Below are 20,528 nucleotides of genomic sequence, written 5' to 3' on the forward strand. Positions count from 1 at the left end.
GTATGCGTTATACTACATATATAATACACATCAGTCACTGCCCGAGTGTGTGTATTATATATTATGTGTCCTGCTGTACTGTATGCACTGTACTACATATATAATACATGTCAGTCACTGCCCGAGTGTGTGTAGTATATATTATATGTGTCCTGCTGTACTGTATGCTCTATACTATACCACATATATAATACACGTCAGTCACTGCCCAAGTGTATTATATGTGTCCTGCTGTGCTGTACTGTACTACATATATAATACACGTCAGTCACTGCCCGAGTGTGTGTATTATATATTATATGTGTCCTGCTGTACTGTATGCTGTATACTGTACTACATATATAATACACGTCAGTCACTGCCCGAGTGTATTATATATTATATGTGTCCTGCTGTACTGTACTACATATATAATACACGTCAGTCACTGCCCGAGTGTGTGTATTATATATTATATGTGTCCTGCTGTGCTGTATGCTGTATACTGTACTACATATATAATACACGTCAGTCACTGCCCGAGTGTGTGTATTATATATTATATGTGTCCTGCTGTACTGTATGCTCTATACTATACCACATATATAATACACGTCAGTCACTACCCGAGTGTATTATATATTATGTATGTCCTGCTGTACTGTATGCATTGGGTGGAAATCGGATTTTTTTATTTATGTAAAATGCTTTTTGAGGAAAATATATTACCATCCAAAGGTTATTCCATCATGAAATAAAGATTAGTTTTTTAATTATGTAGAATAAGGCTGTATATGTTTAATTTTTTGGGTAAATAAATTCCATTAATCCATTCACAATGGGAGGGAAGAAATGCAAATGAGCTCTTAACAAGCTCTGCCTCTAATGCCCCTCATCAGTGCAGAGCAGAGAGTGTACTGGCTTAACTGGGTAGGAGGCCTGTGTCCGAAACAGCTGTCTGCAGATGAGGTGCTGGCTTATTTAATATCCAAGTCACGTCTCAAGGCTTATTTTAAGAGCTGAATATTGACTTATAGGATAGCTGCCTTACATCTGGTGGCATTAGAGGCAAAGCTTGTTAAGAGCTCATTTGCATTTCTTCCCTCCCAGAATTCCAGAGGAGCATGTATGGCCTATGTCTCCTCACATTGATTAAGGTGCTCTCTCCCTAAGGAGAGTTAGTTCCCCCTTGCTCTGACACAGGCCACCTACCCAGCTAAGCCAGTACTCTCTGCTCTGCACTGATGAGGGGCAATCGCTCCGAAACAGCTGTCTGCAGATGAGGTACATGCTTATTTAAAGGATAACTGTCACATTTAGACCCTAATTTCAATTTTCATATATGTAGTTACTAATAACATGATATTCCAGAATCAGTTACTATTAGACTGACTTACCCCATATTTAATAAGATTCAGCCCTTAGCAACCAGTCTGCATAAAACTGCAATTTCTCTATTCAGTTAAGATGGCCGCCACTGCCCTCACCCTGAGGCTAATCGCGCCTGCCCTCACTAGCCAGGAACAATAGCCCCCCCCCCCCCCCCGAAAGTGTCAGTAACCAGAGCCCTCCCCCCTTAAGGGTTAATCTCCTGCAGCACAAAGGGGTCCTCTTACCACATGTTGCTTTCATTTATACACTGAGCAGACGGCAGATCTCCCTTCCCTGGTCCGCACTGGTTCAACTCTGCATTCTCCAGCTCTGCTGAGTGAGGGAGCGTCTGCCAAGCGCAGGGACAGGGAGAAGTGCACACAGCCCAGGCACTGTTATCAGCTGCTGGGGAGGACCTGGCTTTAATCATTTACTTACAGTCCCTGGCTGTCAGTAATGTGACCCTGCACGCTGCGTGCTCCGTCTATCAACAGACAGACGGACTATGCCTAGCAACCCTATTTTAAGCAGAAGTAAAAGTAGGCACTACAGGGAATAAAAATGTGGAATTAAGGGGTAATTGAATACACAGTGAAAAGTTTAAATATGGCCACCAAGGTGATATTAATCACCACAATCCAATACTCCCAAAAAATAAATAAATACGACAGTTATCCTTTAATATCCAAGTCATGTCTCAAGGCTTATTTTAAGAGCTGAATATTGACTTACATCTGGTGGCATTAGAGGCAAAGCTTGTTAAGAGCTCATTTGCATTTCTTCCCTCCCAGAATTCCAGAGGAGCATGTATGGCCTATGTCTCCTCACATTGATTAAGGTGCTCTCTCCCTAAGGAGAGTTCGTTTCCCCCTTTGTCCTTTCACAGTGTCATGCTCTTCCAGAGGTTTTTGTAAGATTATTGGGCAGTTTCTCTGCCTACAAGATATTATCACAGATGCTTGGTTTACTTTTGCAGTTCTCAAAACTGAATTTGACTCAGCAGAGATCACATGCCTCTTCTTCACAACAAACATTTTATAACATGAACAGAGTTGAGAAAAAGACTTTAATCCTAACTTCTACAAACCTATGAATACAGAATCAACCTAATATGAAAAGTTGTTATTCTAAAAATCTTCATCTACTTGAAGAATTTGTCTTTATGTAGAAAACTATGATTTAAATCAAGCCTTACTGACTAGTGATTTAAATCGTGATTTAAATCAGTTTGATTTAAATCAAATCCACCCTGAGCAACCATAAGCCATCATTGTGAAATGTACTGCACTCTCTTATACAGTGGGAGCAGTGACATATGCTATACTGGTGGATGCCTAAAGGACACTCCTTTGGCATATGTCAGGCCCATAGGGGTCATGTATGTGGTCTGTATTTTCCAGCACATGCGCTCAATGTACACGCTGAAGCCCGACACTGTAGGTAAACACACTGCTACATACTACAGTCCTGCTATCTATTGCATTAGGAAATATTAGAGGAATGTCTCATGAATGACCAAACTGTTGATCAATGAGGCCTTCGAAATAAACCTCTAAATAAAGTGAAAGGATATTTAAAGAGAAAGGATATATATATAAAAGAACTTTTTTTTTTTTTTTTTTTAATATATATTTATATATGTGTATATATATATATATATTTTTTTTTTTTTTTCTTTATTTTATTATTATATTTTATATTTATTATTTATTACTCTTTAAATTACACTTTTTATGCACATTTCCTATACATGGGTCTACACCGTTATATATATATATACATTTATATATATAGATATAAATATTTTTCATGGTCTATACTTGAGATACATATAGATTCAATCTCTTCCCCCCTCCCCCTTATTTATATATACACACGTTTACTTTTACATTTTTATCTCTTTTATCCTATATGTTTTTATATATATACAGAATAGGTCTTTTATTTGTATACATTTTATAATATCTCTTAATCAGTGGCTAATATATACTAAATATTTCCCTACACATAACATATATAGAGTGCATAGACCGGGTTGAAATTAGCTTTCTAACCGAAGATACAGGTTTTCTTTTTCACATGAATACCAAATACGATAGACTGCTACAGCTTAGGAATGAACTCTGCTGAAAGACGACAGGTCACATGACCGCACTATACGATCATGTGACACCCCCTGCTCTGGTTTTCGGCTGCCAGCTCAGAGTGTCCATGTGAGCATGCGCCGGCAGGGGGATCGCAACATTACTGCTACTTCCGCCCGGCTAGATGCCAGCGGCGTGAAGACAGCATATACCTCCCGAGTCATGTGACGCTTGCAATAGCGATCACATGACCGGGAACCGAATCTCATGTTTATGTTTATGTTATGTTTATTTAAGCAATCGGCAGCGAATTTTAATATAATAAGGAAGCGATCAAAGCCACTATACTGTACACATTGTGTCACTATAACTGAATGTTATGTATGATTTGTACACCCATATGTTTTGGATGACACCTGAGGATAGCTCCTCCCATAAGGGGCGTCACCCAGGTGCATCCTTTGGCGGTTTTTTTGAAAGAATTTATCTATAAATATGTTCTTGCCACAATACCCACTATATGTTTGTGAAACCTGATGAAGGGGAACCTCTAATCCCCGAAACGCGTTGTTTCTGAATAAAAGAAGAATACATCTATAAGACTGCTTCCACCAAGTGATTTTGCGCCGATGCAGAACCTCTTTCCTCTACCAAACTGTTCATCTGACGCCTACAAGAATATATTAAACCATATTGTTCACTGAAGCTGAAGAATACTCAAACAAGTTTATCTGGATGCTGTCTCTAGAAGCAACGTCAGCACAAGAACCGTTCATTGGGGGCTCCATGGGTTGGGTTTCCATGGCAGAGCCTGAGATCACCATGCAACCTGGAAACAGGAACCCATCATTAAGTTCAAAACCTTTCCAGATGTACCACCATAATTATGCAGAATGAAGACTCATGGATTCATGAAGGATATCTTATTGGAAAACTTTCCCCACTGCACTTAGTTATCCAGACTAGCTGAATCTTCATTCTGTCTGTCCATAAGATTAGAAAATACATTTAATACAGAAATTCTTAGGGTATGTTCACATGGCTCAAATCCACAGCAGAAAAATCTGTGGCTGAAAACAGGTTGTTTTTGGTGGCAGATTTGTAATTTGGGGGTAGTTTTATGGGAGATTTTAGTAGCTTTTGAAGAGTTTTTGGTTGAGGTTTTCCTGCCTCCCCATTGATTTCTATGAAAACCACAATTATATCTGCATCCAGGAAGTCACTTCTCAAGCGTGTTTCAATTCAGGTACAAAAAACCCCCTCCAAATTCAGGAGTGAATTTAAAAATAGAGGAGAAGTTATATCTGTCCTTTTCATACTCTTCTTTCATGATCCACTCCTAATTTTGTCCTCCAAAACTGCAGAAGGAAACCTGACCGAGTGGTCGTACCCTTACACTGTGTGCACAAGGTGGCGTTTTAAATTAAAGGGCATCTGTCAGCAGATTTGTACCTATGAAACTGGCCAGCCTTTGCATGTGTGCTTGGCAGCTGAAGAAATCTGTGTTGGTCCCATGTTTATACACTACTCACAAAAAGTTAGGGATATTTGGCTTGTGGGTGAAATTTCAGGATGAACCTAAAATGCACTCTAACCTTTACAGGTGAACTTAATGTGACCTTCTCTAAACTTTTGAATGCACATGTCCATCTGTTCAGTGTTTCAGTACTTTTTGCACAACTTGCTGTTCTTTAACAAGGAGCTTAACGGTAAAATTCACAACAGGTGTTTGATCCATAAATCACCCAATTAATTAACTGGTTCAATTAGAATTGGTATTTAAACAGTCCTCCTCATCATGCTGTTCACATTTTGACATCATGAGACTAAGGCCTCTTTCACACGAGCGTGACGGATTAGTTCAGGGTGCGTTCAGTGAAACTCGCACCATTTTGCAAGTAAGTTCAGTCAGTTTTGTCTGCGATTGCTTTCAGTTGTTGTTTTTTCCGCGTGGGCGCAATGCGTTTTGATGCTTTTTTTCACGCGCGTGATAAAAAACTGAAGGTTTACAAACAACATCTCTTAGCAACCATCAGTGAAAAACGCACTTGCTTCCGGATACAATGCGTTTTTACTGAAGCCCCATTCACTTCTATGGGGCCATGGCTGCGTGAAAAACGCTGAATATATAACATGCTGCGATTTTCACACAACGCACAAGTGATGCGTGAAAATCACCGCTCATGTACACAGCCCCATTGAAATGAATGGGTCAGGATTCAATGCGGGTGCAATGCGTTCACCTCACGCATTGCACCCGCGCGGAATACTCGCCCGTGTGAAAGGGGCCTAAGACGACACCTAACAATATATCAACAGTACCTCGCCATTGCGAGGCTTCAAGCAGGATGTTCTTGGACGGAAGTGGCCACTAAGCTTAAAGTGTCACAGAGTGTCATCAGCAGGTTGCAACAGAGATACAGAGAGACTGGAAGAGTCACAGAGATGCATAGAAGTGGGTGTCCTTTGACCACATCCCACACTGATGACTGCTTTATTGTGAACAATGCCCTGTGGAACCGGATGATGATGCCACACAACTCCAGGCACATATAAGGAAGGTGGGAGGCACCCACGTGTCATGTTAGACCATTCGAAACTATTTAGATCAGAGTGGTCTGCGTGCTAGACAACCTGCAAAGGTACCTGACCACAGGCATCATCGTCTTGCATGGGTCGGAGAGCATCTACACTGGACGGAGGGACCAGTGGGCCTCAGTGCTTTTCATTGATGAAAGTCTATTCACACTGAGCAGAAATGATGGCCACTAACGATGTTGGAGACGTCAAGGAGAGCGCTATGCATCAGCCACTGTTGTCACCAGACGAGTCCTTGGTGGTGGCGGTGTTACAGTGTGGGCAGGTGAGTCTAGCCAATACAGAACTGCCCTCCACTGTGAACGTTACAGTGACAAGCCCATACTACTTGACTAACATCATTAATCCAGTCATTGTGCCTCTGCATGAACAACACAGGCCTAATTTCATCTTCATGGATGATTATGCGCCTGCTCATCGAGGTTGCATCATTAGGGAACGACTGCTGGAGACTGGGGTACCTCAAATGAAGTGACCTGCACTTTCTTCAGACCTTAATCCCCTTGAAAACCAGCTGAGATGCCACTTAGAGGCTCGTAACTCTGTACCTCACAACCTCAATGACCTGAGGGCCACTCTTCAGAAAGAGTGGGATGTCATGTCTCAGCAGACAATAAGTCGAATTGTGAACAACATGAGAGGACGTTGTCAAGCTGTAATTGATGCTCCAGGCCACATGACGAGACATTTTTGTGGGGTATACCCACCACTGTTGTTGGCTTTTGTTTCAATAAATTGTTTGAGATGAGGAAATCACCATTGCATGTTTCTACTTACACTCACCTAAAGAATTATTAGGAACACCTGTTCTATTTCTCATTAATGTGATTATCTAGTCAACCAATCACATGGCAGTTGCTTCAATGCATGTAAGGTTGTGTTCCTGGTCAAGACAATCTCCTGAACTCCAAACTGAATGTCAAAATGGGAAAGAAAGGTGATTTAAGCAATTTTGAGCGTTGCATGGTTGTTGGTGCCAGACGGGCCGGTCTGAGTATTTTCACAATCTGCTCAGTTACTGAGATTTTCACGCACAACCATTTCTAGGGTTTACAAAGAATGGTGTGAAAAGGAAAAAACAACCAGTATGCGGCAGTCCTGTGGGCGAAAATGCCTTGTTGATGCTACAGGTCAGAGGAGAATGGGCCGACTGATTCAAGCTAATAAAAGAGCAACGTTGACTGAAATAACCACTCATTACAACCGAGGTATGCAGCAAAGCATTTGTGAAGCCACAACACGCACAACCTTGAGGCGGATAGTCTACAACAGCAGAAGACCCCACCGGGTACCACTCATCTCCACTATAAATAGGAAAAAGAGGCTACAATTTGCACGAGCTCACCAAAATTGGAATGTTGAAGACTGGAAAAATGTTGCCTGGTCTGATGAGTCTCAATTTCTGTTGAGACATTCAAATGGTAGAGTCCGAATTTGGCGTAAACAGAATGAGAACATGTATCCATCATGCCTTGTTACCACTATGCAGACTGGTGGTGGTGGTGGTGGTGGTGTAATGGTTTGGGGGATGTTTTCTGGGCACACCTTTGGCCCCTTAGTGCCAATTGGCCATCGTTTAAATGCCACGGGCTACCTGAGCATTGTTTATCATTGGTGGTGCAGTAGCAGCTTCTGATCGGAGCCCCAGCAGTATAAGCCTGGGGCTCCGCTCGGTTACCATGGCAGCCAGGACGCTATTAAAGTCTTGGCTGCCATAGTCAGCTCCATGCTGCTGTGTGCACAGAGCAGCAGGGAGAGTGTGAGGTCCTATTCACCCTAATAGAGCTCTATCAGGGTGAATAGGACAAGGGATGAAAGATCCCAGGTTCTAGTTCCTAAGGGGGTAAATAGGTATTAAATAAAAAGTTAAAAAAACAAACACCAAAATATTAAGTTTAAATCACCCCCTTGCCCAATTTTACATACCGTGTGTAATTTTTTTTATTGTTTATATATTTTATATCGCCACGCCCGAAAAATTGTGAACTATTAAAATATTTAAAAATATCTCCTATGCAGTGAACGTCGCTACAGAAAAAAAAAAAAAAACGTGCAATTTGAAATTTTTTAGTCACCTTGTCCCAACAAAAATTAGGTTAGGACTATTCTATTATGGTCCAGGCGTTCCATAAAATCTGGAATGCACGCGGCTTTTTTGGTGTTTTATTTTTTTCACGTGGTATCGAGTATCGCAATACTTTTTTATGGTATCGAAATAGAGTCAAAATGTTGGTATCGTGACAACCCTAGGTAAGACGTGTGGTTTTTTATTTTATTATACCGTAATTATATGTATTTTAAGTTTGGCGAAAAATTTTGTTACCACAAATTAGTTCTCAGGTCTCCTATGTACCACAATAGCCAGAAAATCACAAGTGTGTTATAAATGTAACCACAGATTCTCTGGTACCAAATATCGATTGGAGGTCTATGCTGCAATGTTTGAGGAATCAAGTACAGTTTAGGTCCCTTTCACACGAGAGAGTTTTCAGCGTGTGCAATGCGTGAAGTGAACGTAACGTACCTGCACTGAATCCTGACCCATTCATTTTAATGTTTCTGTTTATACAAGCGTTTTTTTTTCATGCATCAGTTCTTCGTTGCATGAGAATCACAGCATGTTCATTAGGCCTCATGCACACAACCGTGGTCCGCATCCGAGCCGCAGTTTTTGCGGCTTGGATGCGGACCCATTCACTTCAATGGGGCCGAAAGAGATGCGGACAGCACTCTGTGTGCTGTCCACATCTTTTGCTCCGTTCCGTGGTCCGCAAAAAAAAATTTGAACCTGTCCTATTCTTGTCTGTTTTGACAAGAATAGGCAGTTACATCAATAACTGTCCGTGCCGTTCCGCAAATTGCAGAACGCACACGAACGCCATCTGTGTTTTGCAGATCCGCAATTTGTGGACCGCAAAACACACAATGGTCATGGGCATGAGGCCTTATTCTGCGTTTTTCACGCAGCCCTGGCCCCATAAAAGTGAATGGGGCTTCAGTGAAAAAATGCATTGCGTCCGGATGTAACTTGGATGCAGTCCGGGTGCAATGCATTTTTCACTGATGGTTGCTAGGAGATGTGGTTTGTAAATCTTAATTTTTTTTCACGCGCATGAAAAATGCAACAAAACTGACTTTACCCGCGCAAACACTGAGCGAAACGGCAGAAAAAAGCGACTGAGTTTCACTGAATGCATCCTGACACAATCCGTATTGTTTGTGTGAAAGAGGCCTTAGGGTCCACACATCCCGAATATTCTTCAAGTATCTATATATGGCTTTGAATTCTGGAAGGGATGACGCCATAGGCCATCTTTTAGGGCATAATCTTGATTGAAATGTGTATATACTGTATACAGTATATAGTACAGATTTTCTGTTTGTAGAAGACTTCTTCAAAGCTGGAATAGTAAGACAGTGGTGCCAACTATGAGGGCAAATGTATGGACCGGAAGATTTACAGAGTAAGGGAAAAATACAATGAAAAGATTTCTGGAAAGCTCTAATTGTAGAACCCCCACTTGTGGAGGCAGGAATGGTCATTCACTGAAGATTTATCGCAGGTACTTATTTATTTTATTCTATATATATATATATATATATATATATATATATATATATATAAAGAAGGACGTATATATGTGTGTATGTTCCGCGATCACTCAAAAACGCAACCATCGATTTCAACAACACTTGGTATACACATCCCTTGCTACCTGGAAAGAAATCTTGGGGGAGGTCTCACCTCTCTAGGATGTACCATTCCTGAGAAATCCCCCGTCACATGTCCCTTATCAGCCAATAGAAGCTCGCAGGCCCTTAGTCTCCACATACACACAGTTTTACTCCAGGTTTCAATTAACAACCCAGCCATTTTTCTTCACTGCTGTAGGTCAGCTTCAGGCTAGGGCTACACGACGTCATGTGTTGCGCAACAAATAGGGCACAACTACACTGCTACATGTGTCGCCCGACATTGATGTCGCACCAATGTCGCGCAACAATTTTTATAATGATAGTCTATGCTGGTTTTGCACTGCACATCTTGGATGGATTTTTTGCAACTGTTGTGTCGCAGTCGCAGCTTGTCACATGTAGCAGTGCAACACCATAACCTATCATTATAAAAATTGTTGAGACAAAATGTCGCGCGACACGTCATTGTGTAGCCCTATCATTAAAGGGGCAGGGCACTGTGGAGGTCACTGTTAAAGAGGCGTTCAATATGGATGTTACTGCTAAGGGGGCAGGCCGCTGTGGAAGTCACTTTTAAAGGGGAGGACACTGTGGAGGTCACTGTTAAGGCAGTGGGGTACTGTGGAGATCACTGTTAAGGGGGCGGACCCCTGAGGTGGTCACAGTCAAGCTTTAGAACATATAACTGCACCGCACAAGAGCAAATAAGATGTAGAAACATTTCCTTGTAATAAACCCTGTTAATGGCTGTATTAAAAAGCACTTGCACCCCAATAACAAGAACGGTTTGCTGGAATTACAGAGCTGAATAATGGCAATTTGGATCTGCAGTCAGTGCAGCAAGGTGTAATAGGATTGTTCCTATTACCCAGGCTGTAATCTCCCCTACTGAACTCTGTTCTGCTTCAATACTGTGGAATGATTCCTCCCTATTCTTTCCCTGAACTTCTATACAGCAAAATAAAAGTTTTTTCTATCACTGTCCCTAGCGCCTGCTGACGTCTCTCCCTGCACTAAGTACACTGGAAAATGGCTGAATCCAAGATGGCTGAGGCTATTTATAGGGCTGTGACATCACAGGGCTGGCTGGCTGCATGCATGGCATTGTGGGTGATCCCTCGTTCCCAGAGTTTCTTTGCTCCATGTCCTAACACGTGCAGCAGCCACTTTAGGAAAAAATTTGATTCGTTACTACGAAGCGTGAGGAAATTCGGAATCAAATTTTTCCTGAAATTTAGATCGAATTCCACTTTGTCAACTTCGATTCGCTCATCTCTATTTGAGGATATATTTATAATAAAGTAATATTTAAGTATTTTCTTAATTCCCAGAGAACCTCTTTAAAGAATTTGGGATATCTCAGACACTGATGGCATATCACTAAGATATACCATCAATATTAGATAGGTACATGTCACACCTCTAGGACATGCTCCTAATGCAAGGATCTGCACAGCAACCACCTCCCACCACATTCACCTGGACCTGAAGTGTGTTCACAAAACCGGTATTAGGTGCTCAGCGATGTCAAGGCCCACAGGAAGCGCACGTGTGCAAAGTGGCCGTTGCTTTTCCATGTACCCTGTGTCCTGTACCACAATGGGGCTTTTATCGTTATTTTGGAGTAAAGAAGATTTTTAGTGTTGAGTGCCGAGATGTTTTTTCTATATTTACTACTATGATACTCTCTGCAATGTATTAGTAAAATAAAATCACCATAAAATGGCAAATATACAATGCAGTATGATGGACCTGTATACCTGTTAGTCCCCACCTCTTTGCACAGTACAAAATGATTTACAGCACTAAAGTTAAACACAATGCAATAAATTATAATAGTCTACTAGAAACAGCCTTTGTGTCTCAGTGTTAGGCCTCATGCACACGACCGTTGTGTGCATCCGTGTCCGTTGTTCCGTTTTCCGTGATTTTCAGCGGACCCATTGACTTTCAATGGGTCCGTTGAAAACTCGGAAAATTCACCGTTTGTCACCCGTGTCCGTGATCCCAAAAAATAGGACCTGTCCTATTTTTTTGACAGACAACGGTCCACGGACCCATTCAAGTCAATGGGTCCGTGAAAAAACACGGAGGCACACAAGATTGCCATCCGCGTCCGTGATCCGTAGGCTACTTTAGCACAGACGGATCCGCAGATCCGTCTGCATACAACTTTTTCAGAGCTGAGTTTTCACTTCGTGAAAACTCAGATCCGACAGTATATTCTAACACAGAGGCGTTCCCATAGTGATAGGGACGCTTCAAGTTAGAATATACTAAGAATTGTGTACATGACTGCCCCCTGGCAGCACCCGATCTCGTACAGGGGGCCGTGATCCACACAATTAACCCCTCAGGTGCCGCACCTGAGGGATTAATTGTGCATATCATAGCCCCCTGTAACAGATCAGGTGCTGCCAGGCAGCAGGGGGCAGACCCCCCTCCTCCCCAGTTTTTAATTCATTGGTGGCCAGTGCGGCCCCCCTCCCTCCCTCCCCTGTATTAAATTCATTGGTAGCCAGTGCGGCCCCCCCGGCCCCCCCTTCCCTGTAGTAAATTCATTGGTGGCCAGTGCGGCCTCCCCTCTACCCCCCTTCCCCCATCATTAGTGGCAGCGGAGAGTTCCTATCGGAGTCCCAGTTTAATCGCTGGGGCTCCAATCGGTAACCATGGCAACCAGGACGCTACTGCAGTCCTGATTGTCATGGTTACTTAGCAATTTTAGAAGCATTATACTTACCTGCGCTGTCTGTGACCGGCCGGGAGCTCCTCCTACTGGTAAGTGACAGGTCTGTGCTATAAGCAATGCGCCGCACAGACCTGTCACTTACCAGTAGGAGGAGCGCCCGGCCAGTCACAGACAGCGCAGGTAAGTATAATGCTTCCAAAATTGCTAAGTAACCATGGCAGCCAGAACTGCAGTAGCGTCCTGGTTGCCATGGTTACCGATTGGTGCCCCAGCGATTAAACTGGGACTCCGATCAGAATTCTACGCTGCCACCAATGATTGGGGGGGGGGGGGGGGGGGAGAGAGGGGAGGCCGCACTGGCCACCAATGAATTTAATACAGGGGAGGGAGAGAGGGGGGCCGGGGGAAGCCGCACTGGCCACCAATGAATTTAATACAGGGGAGGGAGGGAGGGGGGGCCGCACTGGCCACCAATGAATTTAATACAGGGGAGGAGGGGTCGGGGGGCCGCACTGGCCACCAATGAATTTAATACAGGGGAGGGAGGGAGGGGGGGCCGCACTGGCCACCAATGAATTTAAAACTGGGGAGGGAGGGGGGTCTGCCCCCTGCTGCCTGGCAGCACCTGATCTCTTACAAGGGGCTATGATATGCACAATTAACCCCTCAGCTGCGGCACCTGAGGGGTTAATTGTGCGGATCACAGCCCCCTGTAAGAGATCGGATGCTGCCAGGCAGCAGGGGGCAGTCATGTACACAGTTCTTAGTATATTCTAACTTGAAGCGTCCCCATCACCATGGGAACGCCTCTGTGTTAGAATATACTGTCAGATCTGAGTTTTCACAATGTAACTCAAATCCGATGGTATATTCTAACATAGAGGCGTTCCCATGGTTATGGGGATGCTTCAAGTTAAAATATACCATCGGATTGGAGGAAACTCCGATAGGGACTCCTGACTATACATTGAAAGTCAATAGGGGACGGATCCGTTTGCAATTGCACCATATTGTGTCAACGTCAAACGGATCCGTCCCCATTGACTTGCATTGTAAGTCAGGACGGATCCGTTTGGCTCCGCACGGCCAGGCGGACACTAAAACGACTTTTTTTTTTAACTTTCCTTCATGTCTGGTGATCCTCCAAAAATCACGGAAGACACACGGAAGAAAAAACTGACACGGATCACGGAACAACGGAACCCCGTTTTGCGGACCGTGAAAAAATACTGTTGTGTGCATGAGGCCTTAGGCTGTAATACAATATCATATATACATATTTTCTGTACATACTATATATAGTGATATTGTAGCATTGCAGGATAACAGGCCGAACTGGGTGGACAAATGTCTTTTTTCAGCCTTATATACTATATGTTACTATATCTTATTACTTCATTGCACAATTAGCAAGATATGTCATAACTAATCATGGGCCATGCCATTACTACGATTTATTAAAGAACTCCCCAGGTCATATATAAAAATAATTATATTCTTGCCTATAGGGGATAGTATTATAGTAGTTATATTCTTGTAAATAGGAGGCAGTATTATAGTAGTTATATTCTAGTACATAGGGGTAGTATGATAGTAGCTATATTCTTGTACATAGGGGCAGTATTATTGTAGTTATATTCTTGTACATAGGGAGCAGTATTATAGCAGTTATATTCTTGTACACAGGGGGCAGTATTATAGCAGTTATATTCTTGTATATAGGGGCAGTATTATAGTAGTTATATTCTTTTACATAGAAGGTATTATAGTAGTTATATTTTTGAACATAGGGGGCAGTATTATAAATGTTCTTTTCTTGCAAGTAGGAATGATATTAGGCTCAGTTCACACAGCAGCTTTTAACAGTGGGACTTGGTACTGTCTCGCCAGTGGCTGTGAGGATTTCTCCTCACATTGTTTTCAATTGGAGGCTGCACTGCCGTTCAGGCAATCAAGGATTTAGAACCACAACTACGCCAAGAAAAAACATATCCTTACAGTATTATATTAGTTATATTCTTGTACATAGGAGGCAGTATTATACTATAGGAGATATGTTTGTGTACATAGGGAACAACATTATAAAGGCTATATTCTTGTACATATGAAGCAGTAATATAGTAGTCATATGAGGCAATATAGTTTATTCTCATGCATAGAAGGCAGTATTACATTAGTTATTCTTGTTAATCGAGGCAGTATTATAATATTTATATTCTTCTACGTAGTGTGCAGTATTATAGCAGTTATATTCTTCTGCATAAGAGCAGTATTATAGCAGTTATATTCTTGTACATAGTAGGCAGTATTATACTATTTATATTCTTGCTTGTGAGTAGTAGCATTATCATAACTCTATTTTTGTGCACTCCTGTTCCCCTTTCACTTTCATAGGGGGGGGGGGGGGGGGGTAGAGAAGACAGGCTCCCCATAGCGTAAAGAGAATATGACATTTGTATTCCATCCTGAGGCATGATGGGGAGGGACATTTAAAATAAAAATTAGCAGGATATTATATATCTGCAGTTAAAGTAATTACCATACCTAAACATGCCCACGTTCCCAACTACTTTTCAAAACTTGAACGAGTGTTGTTAAAATGCAAAAAGTTGCAAGTTTTTGCACATATAAGTCCAAAAAGTTTTAAACGCCCTGTTGTGCAACATTTCGAAGCCAGACTTCTAGGGTGCAGGGCTTGATAAATTCCCTCCAATGTGTTCAGTGAAATGTTTACGGTACTATGCAGTGTTTTTTCAGTAGTGCCTAAAGTTGCTGTTTATTTGTAAATGTTTTAGTAGTGTCATCTTTACTCCGCATCAGTAATATACGGCTTCTGATCTTTGTTAAATACTTCCCAGGCAGTTTCTCTGTTCTACTAGCTGTAACAAGTTATTAAAAAAAGCACAAGCAGATCTTTATCCTGGCAGTGACCCGGGTCAGATTACATCTCCGCATTTCCTCTTTTTCCTTCCTGGATGTGTTCTGCTAAATAACGGACACACGTTCAAAGTATCATCAGTATTTTAATAGCATTTTGAGGTTTCACCGTAGTGGCTTATCTAATATTTGGGCTGGGAGGTACATATTTTGTTAACGCCATAACAACCAGTCAGCAATTAGCTTTTATCAGACTGGTGGCAGACAGTAAATATCTGAATGGTTAACCTTGATGTCGTGCAAAGAAGGTTCACCGTGACCATCACACCAGCAGCCGACCACCTATAGCAGTGGTGGCGAACCTATGGCACAGGTGCCAGAGGAGGCACTCAGAGCCCTCTCTGTGGGCACCCACACCCTGGAAAAAGTCTATGGTGTACCAATATGCCTATAATCTTTGCTGCTATTCATCAGCGCAGGGCGCACTATGAACAGCACAGGCAGCACATGGAATGTAGGCCGGAAATTATAGCTAAATAATAAAGTACATGGAGGATATACTATATTGGACTGTAGTATTCTGGTTAAATTGCCGTGTTGGCACTTTGTGATAAATAAGTGGGTTTTGGGTTGCAGTTTGGGCATTTGGTCTCTAAAAGGTTCGCTAATGCTGACCTATAGCAATACAATAGCTATAAATGGCATAAGTGCTGCTGCCAGGAGTGCTGTCTGCAAAAATGATGTACAGAGCCCTCTAATGAAAGAAGAATACCACTTTTAGTTATCTTCTCATGTGTGGATTTTGAGCTACGATTCTTTACACAGTCCTAGAATAAGACGTATTCACACGTCCGTGTTTGGTCAGTGTTTTGAATCGTTGATTGCAAGCCAAAACCAGACGAGGGTCAAAAACATAGACAAAAGCAGATCTTTCCCTTAGGCCTCATGCACACGACCGTTGTTGTGTCCGTTGTTCCGTTTTCCGTGATTTTCTGCGGACCCATTGACTTTCAATGGGTCCGTTAAAAACTCGGATAATGCACCGTTTGTCATCCGCGTCCGTGATCCATGTTTCCAGCCGGCCCAAAAAATATGACCTGTCCTTTTTTTTTTTATGGACAACGGTTCTCGGACCCATTCAAGTCAATGGGTCCGTGAAAAAACACGGAGGCACCCAAGATTGTCATCCGCGTCCACGCGTCTGTTTTTTCCTATCATTTGCAAGGCAAACTTGACTTAGATTTTTTTTCACTTTCCTTCATGTCTGGTGATCCTCCAAAAATCAAGGAAGACACACGGAAACAAAAACGGATCACAGAACCCTGTTTTGCGGACCGTAAAATCGTGTGCATGAGGCCTTATACTGTATCTCTGTCAGATCCACTCCTGGTTTTGGTTCACAATCATTGATAAAAAAAAAACTGACGTGTGAATAAATCCTGAGGCATCGTTCACGTTTCCATTTTTCACTGACATGTGTTATCTGCATTTTCCACGGACAGCATACCTACCCATTGATTTTAATGTGTTTTTTTCACACATCGGTATTTTTTTTACTGACCATGGGTCAGTGACAAATATCAGAAACATGCACTATGGCCTAAGGCCTTGTTCACATTTCTGTGAAGGATCCCTGTTTTTGACCTCCGCGTGTCATCCGTATTCCACCGACGCTGCTCATGCGAATTAATTTCTGGAGCATTTCCTACCTGTAGTCAGTGAAAAAGAGACCAAACATGGATAACAACCCAACCGTGTTTTGTCAGTGATTTTTCACAGAACCATAGACTTCAATAGGCGTGTTTGGTCTGCATCACAGGCCTGATGTGTGAACAAACACATGAAAATCAATGGGTACGTGTGCTGTTTGTGGAAAATGCGGACAGCACACGTCAGTGAAAAAGGACTTAGGCCGCTTTCACACAGTCAGTGTTTGATCAGTAAGTTCCATAGAACCTGGAGTGAAACATACACAGAAACAATACAGAAGCAATAGTTCAGTACAGCTCACCTGTTACAGCGAAGTCTCCCGGAAAATACTGAGCTCAAGTGCTCACAGATAGGAGAACGAGAAATTTAAGCGATCTTCTAAAACAAATCCACCTTTATTGAAGCATATAAAATCCAGTATGATCCAAAGCCAGATATATGTAGTAAAAAAAACCTCAGAGATAAGGTATGATGGAAATATTTACTCCTGTTCTGTGTTTTTAAACCCACACCAGGTTGTGGCTCACAATCACTGATCAATCACTGATCAAACACTGACTGAGTGAAAGTGGCCCAAATTCTCCTGTTAAGGACTCATGCACACGACCGTTGGATGCTTTGCAGTTCGCAAATTGCGGATCCACAAAACACGGATATCGGCAATATGTATTTTGCAGGAACGGAACGTCCGGCCCCTAATACAACAGTCCTATCCTTGTCCGTAATGGGGACAATTATAGGAACGGATATGCAGCCATAGATCGCACACAGAATAATTTCCGTTTTTTGTAGCCCCATTGAAGTGAATGGTGATGCATACGGGCAGCAATGAAACTAAACAGACGACTCCAAAAATAAATAGGTTTGTGTCCATGAGTCCTAAGCCACATAAACAACGCATTGTTGATGGATTTCACTAATTTCTAGTTTCTTTACATTCAGGGTCATAAAAATGATCAACCAGACCTGAAAAGGTTCAGGCCCTGAGCACAGCAGGTTCCTCATTCTGCGAAACAACATTCGTCCCACTGAGGTTATCCTGTTTAGCGTCTCCCTGATCTATCAGGGCATAAGCAAATTTGTAATTCCCCTTTAACTCAAAGATTTGTATGGTAACAGAATAGTCATTTGTTTATGGAAATCAGATATAACGTTGGACGCTTTAGATGTTGTCGTGGTTTTTTTGTGACTGGAATAGACTGTAACTGTACTGTTGTCACTGATGTAAAAATCGCGCTGATGGCGTGTGGGGCCCTGTTTGGTCATTATGCAAATCTTGGCTGCTTTGTCAAACAAATGTTTGACGTGAGCTCTGCACAGTAACTTTACTGTCAGAATTTTTTACACTACTAATCAAATTTCAAAAATTTGCCACTCAGGTTATCAGCAGAGGTATATTATTAGCTTTTCTGGATTATCAGATTGATCTTGAAAGTGTAAGTCTGGGCATAAACTGAAAGCTTGATCTCTCGACCCTCTTACGAGTTTTACCTGGGTCATGGGATAGATACTGTGAAGAAGGGATGAGCGAAGCGAGCGTCAGATCCTAGATCCGAAGTCACTTTGCCTAGAACTTTTTCAATGCTGTACGGAAATTTGTCTCCGTAAAGCATTAAAATGTATGGGATCCGGTGAGGCGAAATGAGTCTAAATAACTTTGATTTGAACGTGATTTGATTTTTAAACTTGAAAACCATCTTAAAACTTGGTTCTGAAGTCAGCTTCGGTACCAAGGTACCAGTCTGTACCAAAGCCGACTTCGGATAACTGTCTTAAAATGGTTTTCAAGTTTAATAATCAAATGCCGAAGTTAGGGCTTATTCATATGGCTGTATGTACAAAATAGCGGGACAGGTGCAGACACATTCATTTCAATAGGGCCGCAAAAGATGCGGACAGCACACTGTGTGCTGTCTGCATCCGTTGTTGATTCCGCGACCCCGTAAATAATATTGAGCATGTCCTATTGTTGTCCTCAGTCGTGGACAAGAATAGGCATTTCTATATAGCACTGGCCCTGTGCGTTCCGCTTCTGATGTATCAGAAGAACGGAAAATGAAACAGTGATGTCAACCCGGCATAGCCTTGATATCTATATAAGGAAATATTCCAACTGCACTAGAGCAAGGGTGTTCATTTATACATGGGGCAGGGCAGATCGTGATATCACTATTTGCAGGTATTGTGATGAGTTGGGCTCTTGACCTTCAACCTGTGGCTCTCCCGCCAGACTACAACTTCCAGTGTGCAGGTCAAAGTTGTAAAGCTCCAGCGGCAAAACAGGAAATTTATGATAGACTATCTCCCCAACCATGATCCTTTAATTATATCCGTTTCCCTTTATGGCGTGTGGCCATGGCATGCTGGTAGTTGTAGTTTCACAACAGCTGGGGAAACATAGATTGCAGGCCATAGTTCTAGGCCTGATGGCTAACCTCCGGCACATCGGCTGTGGTGAAACTACGACTCCCAGCATGCTCCATTCATTTCAGTGGAGTTCTGAGAACAGCCAAGCAAGTGTGCATCTTGGGAGTTGTAGTTTTACAATAGCTGGAGTGCCGGAGGTTAGCCATCACAGTTCTAGGGAAAGCAGGCAGCGATCCTCAACATCTAGTCATAATAGTACCACAGACCACTTTTAGTGTTTGCCCGAAGTTACAATTTAATTAATTAGACTGCAAAATAACAAGACAACACAAAGATAATCATACCTTCGCTGCCACTTCCCACCACTTTGCTGGTTGATGTCTATCTCTTGACTCTCAAAACTTTGGACTACCTTCTAAATTCTGGAAGATTGGTGCCAGTCAGTAGAAGTTTAACCATCTTCATGTTTCAGGTGTCTTGTATCCCTTTAAAATGCATATCTGGCCCTAAATGTCCACATATAAGATCTGACTAGCTCTAGCCACACCTCTGAACCACCCTGATATGACTAATTCAGTGCATTTCTGCTTTTTCTCCTCTATATAGTTTTTAATGTGAGCTAAATTTTAGACATGCCTACCTAAAATGCTTGCAGGGTATGAGCAATTTTGGAGGACAATGTCTTCCAAGCAGGGGCTTAATGGGTTAAGCAAGAATTACTGAGAACCCACAGGTTTCTGCAGGAGCTGCAAGGGTTAATGATTGCAGCGCAGGGGGCAGAGTACCCAATTCTTTTCCACTTCCTCCTTCTGGCTTCATGTTTCTCTATATGGTTGCATAGATCAGCCAGTCATCCAGCCTTGTGCCCCATCAGCTTATTTTTTTTTTGGTTCCCGCAGTTATTGCAAAATGTATAAATGTTTATTTCTCCAGCAACAGCAAAGAAGCACAAAGGTGAGGCCTTATTCACACGTCGGTGAGCCACAGGCGTGTGCTGTCCATGTTTTCCACGGACATCACACATACCCATTGATTTTAATGTGTGTATTCACACATCTGTGAATTGCCATGGTCCGGGGGTATGTGGTTACATCACAGAAGTATGTCCTATTTGTGACCGTGTTGACAGATCCCTCACGCCCATTATAGTCTATGGT

The 20,528-nt window shown here is 42.3% G+C and overlaps 1 protein-coding gene across 1 annotated transcript in view; it reads right to left on the reverse strand.

The window, feature by feature from the left end:
- The window catches only part of RGS19 (regulator of G protein signaling 19), a 62,219-nt gene extending 42,353 nt beyond the window's left edge, over positions 1 to 19,866 (reverse strand). Inside the window, exon 1 of the mRNA XM_044298998.1 lies at positions 19,716 to 19,866. The gene's annotated coding sequence lies outside the window, so the exon portion shown is untranslated. The remainder of the gene's footprint in view (positions 1 to 19,715) is intronic.
- Between the last annotated feature and the right edge of the window lie 662 nt (positions 19,867 to 20,528).

Source organism: Bufo gargarizans, chromosome 6, assembly GCF_014858855.1.
Source record: "Bufo gargarizans isolate SCDJY-AF-19 chromosome 6, ASM1485885v1, whole genome shotgun sequence".
NCBI lineage: Eukaryota > Metazoa > Chordata > Amphibia > Anura > Bufonidae > Bufo > Bufo gargarizans.